Source organism: Anas acuta, chromosome Z, assembly GCF_963932015.1.
Source record: "Anas acuta chromosome Z, bAnaAcu1.1, whole genome shotgun sequence".
In the NCBI taxonomy this organism is placed as follows: domain Eukaryota; kingdom Metazoa; phylum Chordata; class Aves; order Anseriformes; family Anatidae; genus Anas; species Anas acuta.
The window spans coordinates 76,130,669-76,146,866 of NC_089017.1; the positions used below are offsets into that span (position 1 = coordinate 76,130,669).

Genomic DNA, 16,198 nt, shown 5'->3' on the forward strand with positions numbered 1-16,198 from the left:
GTGATTTACACCGATTTTAGTGCACTGTCCTCAAACATCTGGGGTTGTGCACTCGCATCTCTACCTTTGAGACTATCAGAAAGCCCTGTACTCATCCATATTTTACTTCTTAGGCTGCCTACGACATCACAGCAAATTTGTCTGGTCTCAGGTGACAAGACTAGGCTGCTCTGTTAGTTCCTGTCTCCCACCAGGATTTCACACCTCTGTGGCATAATGCTGCTGGCTCCTTCCAGCTGTAGAACATTTGTGCCAGAAAGAGCTGATCAGTGAAAGTCATGTGATTTCCTAAAATCTGCATCCTTTTCCCTTTTGCTCTGCTACATCAGCACCTTCATATCAGTAGAAGACACAGACATATAAGCCTCATTTTCTTGGCAGAAATTAAGTACAAACCAGAAAAATCCAACAGAAATCAAAGTGATAATTATATAGGATGAATTGCTGCAACTTTATCAAGAGCACTGAAGTGACTTAGGTTTTAGTTCCATTCTAAAACACAATTTTGGGAATTTAATCTCTTACAGTTGTCTAGTATGAATGAGAAGTCAGACAACTAAGTAACTAGATTTAGGTTTTTACTGCTATTCTCATGTCTGGTTTCCTATCCCAAATAAGAGTGAAATGGCTACAAATCTTTATGGATCTGAACCCACAACTTTTGAAACAATCATGTGTTTTAAAATTGCATTTTTCTAAGGTTGCAGCAATTAAAATATATTTATCATATTTGCCAAGAAGCACTGAAGATATTCATCTTAATCCTCGACAGATTCTGTACTTGATTGAATATGACAGAACATAGTTTTAAATAAATATGCATTAACTACTGTAAATCACCTCAATATGAAAAACGGCTTATTTTCTTCCAAACCACATTTTGAAATATGATTGTAAAGACAAGTAAAGGAGGTAAAGACCCCTCCTTTGTGAGGAAAGACGTAAGTTTTTCAAAAGAAATTTCATAAGGAAAATACGATTGACAGACTAGTTATTAAGATAAAGCTGAAGAACACCTCAAACAGGAGTTTCTTAAGGAAAAGTGATGCGTTCTAATTACGATACGTAAGAAAAAGGAACATTAAAACACAGGGAACATTTCTAAATGAGTAGTTTAACTCAAATATTTACTTCAGTTAAATATGCTGAGATATTTGTTTTGTAAATATTAATGTTACAATTATTTCCTGTAACAGCAATGTTTGTGTAGGTACCTAACCCTGCTTTAACATTCTGACAAAAAGAGAGGCTGTTTGTAGATAACACTGTGTTTTCAGGTATCCTCTATTTATTATTTTCAGGTAATTTCTATTTATTTCTACATTCTGCTTTTGGGAAAAGCACACAATCCTTGGATTTCCACAAGACTACGACAACAGCAAGAAGCTTCTGAAGGGTTCAGAAATTCAGCCCAAAAAAGCTTCCACCAATTAAAGCATAACCAGTGGTCTAGTAAACCAGATCATTAACTGCACAGCTTCACAGTCCGGTACAAAGACTCAATAGGATTTTATAAAAGCAGAAAGAAATGAACTAGAACAACTTACATATAGACCGTAACTACAGTTTCCCTTGTTACTAGTGAAAAATAAATAAATAAATAAATGAAATGAAATGGCAGGATAAACTGTATTGCTGCACTTACTCTGCTAAACTCTACACAAGGTAAGGAAAACACGTATGTGAGAGACGGAGTTCAGAGGAGTAGTGTATGTTTAAAAGAAAAGCCCTTTCTCCATAGTGTCTGCTTATTTTTCTCCTTGTAGCAAGCCAGTATTTTAAACAACTTGGATGGAGAATAAACCAGTGCCGCGTCCATACAAGAAACAGCTGGCCACGTAAGTGGGCACAGCAGACTGCAGAATACTGCAGGTCTCTTTAGGATTTTGAATTGCGTTGGGTCCATTAGGACCTGGGGATTAACCACGTCTGTCTGGCCTCAGTTAAATTATGAGGCTGAATACTGCAGTTTCAATATGAAAGGTGACAGTTTCAGGCAGCTGTTGCTTTCCTTCTTTTCACTGCAGCTAAATACAACGCACTTATATACCACCTTGTTAAATTATTTGATAAAGTGAGGCCTCTTGGTCATGCTTTACATAATTATCTATATGATTGTACAAAAAGGAATGGAGAAATCATGCTATGTACCTCCGAAGGCAGCTGAGGCTTAATTCATTCTCATTTGTGAAACAGATTGAGATAGAAAGGTGCTAGGAAAGCTGAACTTAGATTTCCAGCTGCTGGAAGTCAGTCATCTGCAACCAGTAATTCTATGTCTAAGTAAGTGTTTTGATTTTTCAGAGGTGTGGAAGTCATGGCAGTGGGTCTTCATCCCACTGAAAATCTATCCCCGGTACATATAGTTGGATACAAAAGCCAAAAGATATTAGGAATTAGAAAATGGTCTATTAGAAAAAGGTCTCCATGTTACTCTTAACCAATGCAAAGTAACCTGGAAACAAGCAACTGTCATCTTGCTGCAGATGGGGTACCTTCCTGACTCGACTAACACACCTGAGCTTCATCTTGCTCCAAGCAAAAGCTTGGAGCACAAAGGGTATAAATAACCTTAGCATGTGCTCCTACCATGAAATATTGTATGTGGCTCCGTTATATTCAATATTCCATTGAATGGAATACTATCAGATAAGATTTACCCTTTAATTCATTGATAAGTGAAAAGAAGTCCATGTCTTTTTCATAATAACTATTATATTTCATTTTTTTTACTGATAAAAATAGAATGAATATACCTCGTCTGCCATCGTTGACTACCAACACTATGGAGACTATCAGATATCGAACACCTGTCATACCTGCATGTAGCAAATCCTGTTGAAGATTACCTTGGAGATAAAGGTGGTTAAAATCATTTCAGGGAAGCATTGCCAAAGGTATTTTAGATTGCTTATGTTACATTCATTCCTCTTCCTGAGTGCTACAGGAGGCACACTTTTCTCAAACTGGCTATACAAGGGGCATCCATAAAAATAATACAGAATATAAGTAGGCTTACAGTAGGTTCCAGTTCAGTTAATGATAGATGTATGGAGATACTTAAAAAAACGCTCTTGCCACACATAAATACTCCTTTTCAATGAGAAATTATCATCAAGATATAGAATAGAATATAGAATGAAATAGAATGAAAATAGAATAGAATGAAAACTTTTTTAATGTGGTAGAAATGAATAATCACAAATACTGCTTTAAGAACACATTCCTTTTTCTACTGATAAAGGGCCCTTTTGTTTTTGCAGAATTTTTTAAACACTACCTATTAACTATGTATAAAAAAGTCATCACTTCTAAAGCCAAACAGCAATTACTCAAAAAATGATCATAAATGGTTAATATGGAGCTTTTCATTTTAATATCAAAAGTTTAATCGGACAGTTTAGCAGCCCAGTCTATGAAAATAATATGACAATGATTAATAAATTCATGTTCCTCATGTATATGAAGTCATTTAATATCCCAGGGCCAGAACCTCTGCCACAGCCGTGAGCCGCGTGGAGCAACAGATTGAGGCAGGGAAGAGGCCGCCGCTCCCTGACCTGCTCGGCCTTGCCTCGAGCTCTGGCAGGGGTTAGAGGAGTCCTGTGCTGCTCTAACCTACACCAGCTGGGCTGCGTTTCGGAGGGACCTCTCTCCAAGAAGAGCTGGCAGGTGGCACTGCCCTCCCCGATCCTCCCGGCTGCGGTGCGCTCAAGCTGTCCGTGATGGCTGCCTGGTGGCGGCCACTCCTCAGGGTCAGCATCGGCCCTCCGCCGCCGCGGTGCTGCCAGGCATCTCGGCACTGTGAGAAGTCCTGCCCTTTCGTCAGTGCATACATACGCCATGCCTTAAGCTCCTCGTCCTCTGGGGCTTTTCTCTTTGTTACCTCTGTGCCCATTTCTGGCTTCCTATTTCTCATTACTGCTCAGTAGGCCGTTCCCATACTGTTGAAGGGCCTAGAAAACCCTACCAAAAACACTCTTATATGATGCTACTCCTAATCTCATACACTCTTCTAATCTCATACACTCTTTTATCTCATACACTCTTATGATCTTACACACTCTTTCAGTCTTATACACTCTTACAATACCCCTAATCTTAAACACTCCTATGTGATGCTACTCTTAATCTTATTCAAAATTTGTGAGACTTTTGCTTTGCAGTTTTAAAATTCTCCCTGTAACAGTTTAGAAGCCCATGGAAATAAAAAAAAACAAAACAAAACACAAATGATTGTGGGTAAATTCTCTGGCAATCCATTGTGCACAGAAGCAGGGAAACAGACTGCAGATTTCAGTCTGTCATTTCTTCCAATACTGCTAGCGTTAAGAGTTGAAAGGTATATAACATTTTAATGACTCGAGCCATTAGGAATACACAGATAAGCAGTGTGCATACAGTGAATACAGTGTTACGTTCTGTCGCTTTCAAAAAAAACAGGTTGAATTTACTAATGTAATATTACAGTCATTAATTGTTAAATACCAAGCTGAAGTGATGCAGCAACCCAAGCCTTATCAACTATGCCAGATTCTAACACCTAGACACTGCAAGGTCTGCAGTTATGATGGACTACCTGAGTTGATAACACATGGAATTATCTAAACAACATTTGCATATTTGGGTAATTATTTCCTAAGGTTAATTAGCTCCTGCAAAGCAGCTTGCCCTTTGAGACTGCTTACTGTGACAGGTTCACATATTTCCTGTTTTGATGCCAAAATTTACAGATTTTTTTTTTTTTTAAAGTAACCTGTTGCTGGAAAGTTGCAGATGGGGCAGGAGCTCAAGACCTTGAACTAGTATTTATTTATTAGGGCAGGGCGGCTCAGATCCTATCCTCAACTTCTGATTCATCGAAACTCCAAAAAATCAAGTAAAGAAAATCAAATTAGTTCCAAGCTCAGGCGACAGCTCCCTCAAAAGGCACTGTTTTTCAAATCAAGGAGTTTGTTAGAATCATATTTTTGCAATAAGTGGAAAGTGAAATGCATACACATAGGGAAATGTGCCATACAACTGAATAGCTTTTCAACAATTTACTTGAAGGTGGTTTCTATAATTACCAATTATCACAGCAAAACAACTTCTCCTTCTAGCTAGATGAGCTACTGTAAACAAGCACAGTACATGTGTTAAATATGGGAGAACAGAACTGCGTGCTAGCTTAGAGGCAGGGATGTGAAGAGGGCTCAGACCTCCTGTTTCCACTCCTTGTGCAGGTGATCTTTCCATACGAGCAGGACCTTTACAGTTGTGCACAGCTCTTCTCAATGCTGTGGTGAGATCTGGGGCAGATAAACTCTTGCACCTCCCCCAGCTCTTCTGAAAATTGTTGAATTAAAAATAACATATAATGTAAGCAAGACCATATAAAACTATAACCTAGAGAAGTAGCAGTTTTTCACCAAAACAGCCCATTTTCAGTGGCAACTGGCTAACATGGATATTTTCTGTACAATAGATTTTCTGTACAAGAAACCTGTGCTCTTTTAAAAGAAAATCATATGTTTGAAGGTCTGAAATGAGCAGCTACCAGATATAGTATGTTCCCTGCTGGTATACAGTTCGTGATTATCATAACTAGACTCACACTAGCAACATATTTTGCAGAATTCCTAGATAATGGACAAGTAAAAATTAGATGTATTTCACTGGAAACATTCTTTGACTAGGAAGTAAGACTTTCAAAAACAAATTTATTTATATATATATATATATAGAAATATATATAAATGTACATGTATGTATCTGTACAAAACACTACGCAAGGGTGGTGAGTGTTGAAGACAAATGAACAGGGAAGATCTTAATCCATATTACTGCCAAGGTATGATTTTTGAAGCTGTGGCCTAATTAGGTACAGAGTAAGTCAGGAGGAACCCTCTCATTTGCTTTAATACCAGTGGAGTTAAAAACAACTCTTCAGTCCTTTAAAACACTCAGCAACCCAGAGCTATGCATTTAGGTTTGCCTAAGAATACCTGCTTCCTCCTGCCTTCCTATTCTCCCTCACAGCTCTGATGTTTCTCTTCATGTCTTCCCATCATGGCACTCCCATTTTCTCTGTACTTGCATATCTACTTTACTCTTCTTCATACATTTTCCTTCCTTTCATAATCCTCAAATTAAAAAAAAAATATATAAAAAAAGTGCAATCAAGTTTCTTTTGCCCATTCTACTGCATCATCTCCTGTATTGGTGTAGCAGTGTTCTAACATTCCCATCTCTTTTTCCTTCCCCAACAGTACCCCTACAAGTACTAAATTATGCTTATCACCTGCTGTACATTCCTCACTCCTTTTGCAAATATATGCCTTATTTAAGACAATAATTGTTTCATTATGATGGAAAATAATGAAACCATACGATGTAGAGCAGTTCCAAAGCCTCAGGAAAAGGTCTAAGAAGCTTCAAGGGCAAGAAAGCTGGAATAGAAGCCAAAAAAACAGCCAGCATGTGATTTGTTCCCCAGAGACAGCTGTTAAAGTATTTTGACCAGAGAAGAGGAGGAATGTAAGGAAAGGACAGAAACCAAAAACAGGAAAAAAGTGGAAGGAAAGATATCATATTGTTTTCCTGCAGCGTGAATGTTTGCAAACAAGACTTCAAAGTATCTAGCTCAGGCCATGCAACAAAATTTAACGTTTAATGGAGAAATTCCAGTAACTGTCCCATCCATCAGAAATTCTCTTTTACCTTTTTAACCGCACGGTTGAGAGCACTCTTGCACAGGTATTTCAGAAATACCTCCTAAGAGGTGACCCGAGGATAAAAAGGACATTGTATAATTCCTTACAGAATGGCTACCACTAATTTGCATGCCACGTATATACAAATACACATACACCAATATGGGCTGGCTTTTGCAGCACTCATAAATACACGTATTTTTAGGAAGGACAGCAAGTCCTTCCAAGTGCCTTTTATGCTGAGGCTAGTCCAGCTGTATGAAAGGAGATGAAAACAGGCTGCAAAAGACAGCAGATGAAGGTAACGAAATCAAGAAAACCTCAGGGGCAAAGCAGATGGGGAGAAGACACAGAAGCAGAGAAGGGTGGAGGCCAGTTTGTAACAAATCTTCAGTCTGACAACATGCATCTAAAACTCAGTTGAGTACGTCCTGCTAAGAGCACTTGGAAGAAAGAACACTAGATCAAGAAAGTTATTTTATTTGCTGCATCCTGAGTTAAGTAGAAAGGAGACTATGTGAGAAAAAGGAATGGTTAGAGGGGAAAATAAAATGCAGACAACTAATGCTTTGGGCTTGAAAGGTTCAATGGAGGACATGTTTCACTCCTCCCTTCCTTTATGGTCTCTGTACAGGTTTTATTTTTATATTTTGCCACATTTAAACAACAAAACCCAGCAGGACTTGTCAGCTGTGTAGGCAGCAGAACAAGTTTATGGTCACCAAAGTCTGCTGTAGCTCTATGGAAACACAGAACATTGAATTCGCAAAGGTTGAACACTGAAATGACGCAAATGCATTATTGGTGAATTAAGTTATTTTCTTCAACAGTTGTGCTCATATGCATTCAGATACAGTCACCTTGTGTTTTTCCTTATGACCTTAGCAGGGATTAAACCAAGAGCTTTTGGATGCAAAAACACAAGCCTCCTTCCACTTATCTCATAGGAATAAGTGGGGAAATAAAAAGACTGTATTATCTTTTGAAGGGCAACTTGTAAGAAGGGAGCAAGATATATACTCTGGCAGGAGGTAATGGCTGATTTTGAGACAGAAGTAGATACCAGGTATCACACTAGCTCAGTCGGGTCAGGTGTAGAGCTGTAGATATAAATAGCATAGCCAAGGTTATTATTTGGTACATACCTTCTGAAAGCAATATGGCAAAGTGACTTAAGGTTGAATTTTTCATATTACAGATCTCAGTCTTATTCCCAGATCTATTTGAGGTGATGCTGTGTAATTTCTTGTGCCTATTTTATTTGTGAAGTGGGTCAGTGATGGAAGTGTTCCCAATATTGCTTATGAAGCCTTAATAATAAAGCTGTTATGTGTTTACAGTCAGCTACAGTAAGGAAGACTAGAAGTCTTATGTATTGCAGTTAAATCCATGTTGTATTAAGTTATAGACTAGTCCCACCTCCAAAACTCCTGACAATTTATCAGCAAAGCACAATCTTGACAGACCTAGCAAATGAGTACATATTACATGAAACATCTAATATCTGGCATACCTAATAGTCAAATAAAAGATGTAAAACAAAAATATATTTGGCAGAGTAAAAAAAAACAATTAAATTGTCACTATCAATGCAAAGGGGATCAAGAGCTGTTTTGGAAGGAAGCACTGATACACACACTTTGCTACAACGCAAGTCTTGAGATTAGGTTCTGTTCTCAGCTTAAAACTACAAATTTTAGTGAATTCAAGACTGACAATATCTGGCCAGGTGTTCCACTCAGAAAAAGGAGTCTGGGAAAGGCATCAGGTAAATGGGAAATCCATCGGTTATGAGGGAAGGGAAAACAAGATTATTTTTAGCAACGAGCTATACATAGACAACCCCTGAAAAATCTTCTTTCAAAGCAAAATGATATATAGCAGTAGAGGGGAAAACAGATGACTCCTTAGGTTTCCTGGAGCTGGAGAGTTCACTGGCAGAAACTGGATGAATGCCAGATTATATTCCAAAAGTGTTTTTTGTTTCCTATCAAGATGCCAAGATTCAATCTACTCTAAAGGTAACAGCCCCAAGATGTTTCGGTGAGTAGCCGTGTTTTACTTCAAGTAGGGAAGACTGCATGAGTACATCCCGGCCTGGTGTGCCTCAGAGCCCACACGCGACGCCCCGTGCTCCTGCAGTGCACACATAATCCTGTCAATCAGCAACAGGATGGCTGAGAACAAACTGGATTTTAGCTCCGGCTGTTGCCAACATCAGCAGTTAACTTATTTTTTTTTTTTGCGTTTTGTGTTTTGGCTCCTCCCCTGGGCCCGTGTTCTCCCCAGGTCCCACCGCAATTACAATCCAAGACGGCTTCAGACTGTGTCCCACTTTTCCCACTTCAGACATAAGCTGGGCTTTCCCTGGTGATGGTGGTCAGGAAATAAAATTCAGAGCTATGCTATATATATGTGAGAATGGAGGGAACATGGATCCTAACCTTCCCCTGGGCAGTATGTGGGAGTTACTTTTCCTCTTTATATCCAGCTTTATTGCACACAACAGAAAAAACGAAGCAGCTCCAAGCCAGAGGAAGTTTTCCACAGCTATATGTTCAGCTAATACAGTTCCTGATCAATAACCAAGAGCCACTTCTTAACTTAAAAAAAACAAATCAAACCCAAATCTATGCTCTCTTGCTGTATGCAAAGTTCATCATACCACCTCTGAGGAACAAACCAACCAAGGAAGCCAGATCCCTTTTTTCCACCCTTTTGGCCACAGAACCTGACTCCGGCCCTCATTTACAATATTTTAGTAGGCAAACAATGTCTGGAAATCATGGAGTGAAATCAAAAGGTGTCAGTGGTCTTAGCTGCATTGCAGCACCACTGACCCAGTAATGTATTTCCATTCTGGCAAATGCAGATCTTTGCAGGAGGCCCTCAGCGCATTGCCATGTCAGGACCTCACAGATGTAAAAAGAATATGCATTTTTAAGACTCTCATTGCAGGTGAAATGTCGTAGATTTGCATTTAAACAGGAATATCAAACACGGCAAGTTGGGCTGAAGATCTGTGAAGAAATAAACAGAGAGAGAGGCTGCTACAAACAGAACTTGAGCAGGGGAGAGCCCCTTCAGAGCAAAGGCTGCGCTCTCCTGGCAACATGGTGCACAAGACAGGCCACGCAGGAGCAGGCCAGCATCGTGTCTCCTGTCGATACGGGATCTCTATCAGCGACCAAACCTGAAGCTTTGAGGTTGCTCACAGCACGCTGTGAGTGTGGTGTGGTGCTGAGGCTGCTGCGATAGCCGCAGGGCTGGCAAGCGAGCCTCTCTGAATCCAGCTGGCCATCCGCCTGCACCCCAAAGCAGCAGGCCCAGCGCTTTCCTGTAGCTCCATCAGCCAGCTAATGAAGCAGCAAATCTTACGCCCCTTGCTAAATCTGCAACACATGACACGGGCTCACTCATTTTCTACTCTGAATATCTTCTGCCGTGAATTTGTTGTGCTCCATTTTATTTTTTGAATGCCCTCCCTAGCTCCTTGGCTTTTTGTTATGACAGCCAGGGGATGGAAAATTCTTCTGCCAAACACCTCCCCAACTTTATAACTTAAAGGGGCTTGCTGTTTATAAAGTAACAACCAGATCTCAGGCTAAATTAATTAAGTCTCAAATGTTATTACAGCAACATCTCCCTGGTTAAAGTATCTGCTTGTCAGCCACGGTAAGACAACTTTGTCAGCCTGTTGTTCCAATTTGGATTTCCCTGTTATTACTTCTGCTGGAGTCTGGCATGTACTGTCAACACCACCCAACTGTCTTCTGGTAAAGTGCAGGAAAGGAAACAGAAAAGAAGAAAAAATCAGACAGAATCAGTTTCTCAGTGGCTCTCAGTTGCCATCTCCAGGAAAGTTTTTTTTTTTTTTCTTTTTTTTGTGTGTGTGTGTGTAAAAATCTGCTTGGGACCATCACAATGGTCTGCACAAACCCACAAATAATTTTATTTATTTATTTATTTTTAACATCAGTTGCTCCCTATGGGGCTGGAGAGTAAATAGTTAAAAGCCTTCCTTCAGAACAAATCTTGTCCCTAAATATCTGCAGTATCTTTTTGCTTGGTACTGTTTCCAAATTGACAGACATGGTAGGAGTCACCTAAGCCAATTATTTTATCATTAAGACAAGAATGTAAACACAAACATGAATTTTTGCTTTTTTAGTCTGGGGATAAGAACATTGCTGACTCACAGAGAGGAAAGAGGTGCAGGAGAAGAGAATAGGAGGAAGGAGGGAAATGAATCAAAGGAAGTTTTTCTTAAGAAAAAATAACTAATTTCCCTTTTAGCTCTCTGACAGACTTTTGTATTTTTGCTTTTTTGGTACTTTTCCCCTCCATATAACTTGCAGAGTTTCAGGTGAAGGAACTGTGAATTTGAAGCAGCGTCTTCTGTGCTGTCAAACAGCCTGGACATTCTGCGTGAGGAAACTGTCAGGCCAGAGGTGTAACAGCAGCTCCTCAGACCAGCCCCATCTCCACCTTTGTCTCATGGATATTGATAAATACCCGTGCAGTTGACATGACCACCCCTGTGCCATGCCTAAGCATGCTACCTGCCAGCCCCGGCACATGGACATACATATTCTGTTTAGTTTAAGGAACTACTACAGCAGTTAAACAAATGTTAAGTTAAGCTAATAAAGATACTAAAAGACTAGGGCAGTGCATTTCAGTACAATACTACTTGCTTGTACACCTACACATTGTTTTTGTCTCCTCGCATTGTTGTTTCCCCTCCAAACTACTTAATCTCAAGGACTGAGATTTTGCCCACAACATATTTCTGTCTCACATAAAAAAAAACATTACTAAAGATGTCCTTTTGTGTGACTGAATTATTTGAACAAAAGAACATTTCTAAAACAGACCATCAGGTTGTATATTTGCAGCTGTCTTCCCTACCAGCCATGTTTCTGGCAATTAATGGATAAATAGTGGGGACAAGTACATAAAAATTAATACAATACCTTTACAAAAAGAATTATCTTTGTAAGACACAAAGAGAGATTGTGCTAGTTGTTTAAATGATTACATGGATTTTTCTTAACATGAACAATATTTCGTTTGAAATGAATGCATCTTAAACATTCAAAAACTCTGAGGGGAAGTCATGCAGAAGTGTTATTTTTCTATTTCCTAAAGTACTTAAAGAGTATTTTACTTTCCAGTTCTTTCAATCTGTTTATATGTTGTAATGAGAAACAGACATTTTTTAACCATGCTATTGCAAGAAAAATAGAGTTTTGGCCAAGAAAAATGCAGATTTCCCTAAGACCGGAAACAATGAATCTAACAAACTTCAACACATTTAAGTAAAACAACAACTTAGTATTTTCATTAACAATTTTGGTTTCAGAACAAAGCAAGGCTGTAAAGTCTCTGCTACAGGGTTTGTATCTGTTATACAAGTTAAACTAAATAGAACAGCTTCGCTCTCTACTTTCCTTTTTGACACTCTTGTCTCTATTTATTACAAACACTCAAAAGTGGTTATTTAAGTGAAAGAAAGATTTAACAGCCTCAAAGCTATTTGATTTCTTCTAATAAAAGGAAGAAAGTGCTCAGTGCTTTAAGTAAACTGATACACTGTTTACTTACTGTACAGTTGTAAAGATTTGCTCAAGTGCCTTAATATGCAGTGTTAGCCTTCTATAATTAATTGTATTTGACGTAACTGCCATTAGCATATAAAATAATTATCCACATGAATGACAAACACAATCCCAAATTCAGATTCATGTTTTCTATCGGTTTTTGTTTCAATAATCATCTGACCCAGAACTCTGAGGGAAGAACAGTTGAATGTTATTCAAGCTTTAATTCTACTTCTCAATTTTACTGCTCAGCCCGCCTCTATTATTTTTGTTTGATAACAAGGTACACTAGGAAATGACCTTTAATCCTGGTGCATTGCCATGCAACCTCAGGACTTGCTCTTTACCTCTGACTTGAACCGTGTGACTCCCTTGTGCTGACCATTTTATTAAAGTACATACTTTTTTGCTTAGATTAGTGAAGACACTGCAACAGTGCATCGTGGACGGCGAAGATCATTAGGCATTAGATCACTAGCAATTTTTCTTCTAATCTAGTGTCATCTTTTAACAACTCAAAACATCCAACTACATAACAGACAGCTTGGCTGTATTTTAAATTAGCACAAATGCTAAAGCCAGGAAATGTAATTCTCAGGATATCAGAACAAAAGGTTCAGAGAAAAAAGAATTCTTATATACTATAAGATTATCAGGACTAGACTGTCACACTGTGACCTTGCTGGCGTCTAGCTAATCTGACAATATTTGGCAGAGCATTGTTTCAAATCAATAACTAATTAACAAAGTACAAAAGAAGTTGTACTGTTTTTGAGGCTCCTTGTTAAAAATGGCTTTTGGTTGCACATGGGCAGAAAGGTCGCTTTTATGACATCTTCACGAGTCTTTCAACATCTTGCCACTGTCAGATTAAATTACTTTTAGCAATTAATTGTCATAAGTTAAAACAGAAGCACATTTGTTACAGCAGGTTGTCATAATGACATGGTGAGCAGTTGTTTTGATATGAATTTCTTTCACTGACCCTCTATCATATCTTAATTTTTTTGGTTGACCTAACTGGAAAATTGGGAGCAATCTTCTAATTCAGGCAGCACAGGCCAAACATTGGGGGGCTTATTGAGACCATATACTGAGCAATAATCTAACAGAAATTCTAGAGAGAACTGAAGATCTTGAGAATAACATATTGTATTCTACAGAATATGCAATTTATGATTTATACTGGTGGGTGGGATGAGAAAAATAAACTCTAAAAACCCACAATGATGTATCTTTTGTTACTGTTTAAAATGGTCCCTGATGCCATTTTAATCCCATATTAGCAAGCACCATTTGTTTGATGCATTTTGAAATCAGGATTAAGAGGACTCAACATCTGTAACCTGTACTCATTCAAACAGTTGAGAGGCTTACTTTTGGAGGCTTGGACCTTATTGGGCTTTAAATAAAAATAATTCTACCCTTAAGTTATTTTTGTTAAACTTCTTTAACAAAATCACGATACATACATACTGCCAGTTTTACAGGTTAGTCTTCCAATATTTCTTGTCAATGTATCTGTGAGTTTGCTATAAAACACTACATCATGATGAAAAATCCTGACAATAATCTGAACAAAAAGAACTCATATTTATTTATCAAACATGAAAACCCATGTTAGCTGTCTTTTAGGCCTTACCATGCCATCCGATTTTTTAGAGCTTCTCTGAAAAACACCAGTTCACTCTAGCCAACGATGGGGCAAACAGAGTCAAATTTATCAGAAAGAGATACAAACATTATTGACCGAACATCTATCTCCTTCCGCTTAATATCTCTTCTGGGTCACTATTTTGTGAGGTTTGTTACCTCTTAGAATTTGGGAGGGGAAAAAGAAGTCATCGGAAAAAGCAAGATGTAGTCTGTATGCATACTTGGGTGCTATATATTTATATCCCGTGTTTCGCCATTAACCTTATATAATATTGAATCTTTCAGGCTTAAACTACACAAACAAGTGTTTCTATCATATGAATTCTCAGGTAGGGCAGGTGGAGCCATCAAGAAGATAGCACAAGGTTTCTGCACAAGGGTCACAGAGGGTTCCTCTACTTCTAATAGAAAAATCCGATCTGCTGTGTTTACACACAATGTGTAACACTGTGTGAAGCCTAGAGATTGAGCTTAGAAGCCTAAACTCAGCACCAAATCTTGAAAAGCGTTCACTCAATTAGTACATGTAGTTCTCGTGACATAATTTATATAGCAACACTCCCCCTGCTTTAAAGGGATGGTAAAACCGAGGTGAAACCAACAACGTACTAATTAAGGCAGATAACATAAAAGTTAATCAAGACCTTAAGGGAAAGGCTGCAAGGAATTAACGTAATCCCCACACCGCCACATAATGTCCGAATGCCTGGCCGGAGGGAATGAAGTGCAGATGAACAGGAAAAGGGAAGGCGGATTCACGCCGCCCTGCACCGGAGAGGAGGAAGCTGTGCAGAGGAGCGGTTCTGGCTGGCTGCAGGAGCCATCCTTAACAGTGGCAGCAGAAAAGCTGCAACCCCGGGAGCTCTCTGGGTAGGTTGTCTCTGGCCCTGGATGTCTCGTAGCAGCTAATTAACCAGATCTTCTGTCTAACTGAGATTTTGGAAGAGCTCTAAGAGCTCCCACGGTTAACAGTAGTTGAGCAGTGTTATGTAATCACTGTTTAGCGCGTTTTGATAATTTGGTAGTTTAGCTCTGTTGGTGAAAATGTCTCTACACTGAAATATTTTAAATCTTAAATGTGGTTTGGTTATAAAACTGACATTAAGCAGTAAGAATTGGTAGTTGCCAGGTACCAGATGTCTTGGAAATCCCCCAAATTGCGATCATATTTACAATGCCCAATACCCCAGTACGATGCCAGAATATCCAAAATTGCCTCTGCACTAAGCAGCATGGAATAGTTTTAGCGGTGGTAACGCAGATGTCTGCATATGCAAACTTCTTCCAACTAATAGTGCTCACAGACAACTGTCTGGATGGCAGTGTCCTAATTAGCAACACCTAAATCAGTAATACCTTATGAACATGGGCATAGGTTTGAAGATGAAGAGAAACTGGGGGCCTGCCCATAGGTTTCAAGGCAATTTGCAATTAATGCATTGGCCTAGAGCTGAGATACAGATTCAGGTCTCACTTTGAAATTAACCAAAGTCTAGACCAAATCTTCTGAGTTCTAAGAAGTGGTTGTGCACAGGCTTAATTAAACGGCTGTTTACTAATGCTTTAATAAAGTTGCAGCCTTTTTAATTCTGCCATGTCTATCCCCTTCTAAACACACACTTGGCAAATAATCGATTTGAATGTCACAGAGCATTTTTTTCTGTTCCCCAAACACAAAAACTGCTTTGTAGTTTAAAATGAAAGTTTGCAGATTCAATTTAACGATACAGACAAAACCCTTTTTGCCAAAGAAATAGCAAAGGAGAGGGAGGAGGAAGGACATGGATAGTGCCTCAGTCCCTCCCACTATTCACAATTGAGCATGCTATTAACATCTGGGAAACATCTGGGAAAAAAGCCATTTTCCTCTATTGCTCTACTTTCAGCAAATTTGGTCTTTCAGCAAATTTGAGGAGACGATCTGGCTTGTGGAGTTTCTTGATCTATGAAGCAACCTTGAATGTTCTGCTCAACACGCCTGGATGAAAAATGCCAGAAAACACTGCTGCCTGTCTGGAGGGGCTTGTATTGCTCAGGGCACATTTAAGCAGAAGTGCTTGTGAAAGATCACACGGAATTAACCACATTAATAGCTCAGTAGGCTTCCTGGTCTCAGTCACCTTTGCCTACTCTTTGTAAATGGATGACCAACTACAGTGTCAATAGTGCCACATGTTTCTGAGAGGTAAATTCACCTCTTTTCACAATGTCCACAGAGACTATGCACAGTTTAAACGCTGCCCT

General features: G+C 39.0%; 1 protein-coding gene across 5 annotated transcripts in view; it reads right to left on the minus strand.

Moving 5' to 3' along the window:
* ARB2A (ARB2 cotranscriptional regulator A) overlaps positions 1 to 16,198 on the minus strand; it is a 250,954-nt gene that overhangs the window by 101,723 nt on the left and 133,033 nt on the right. The window lies entirely within an intron of this gene.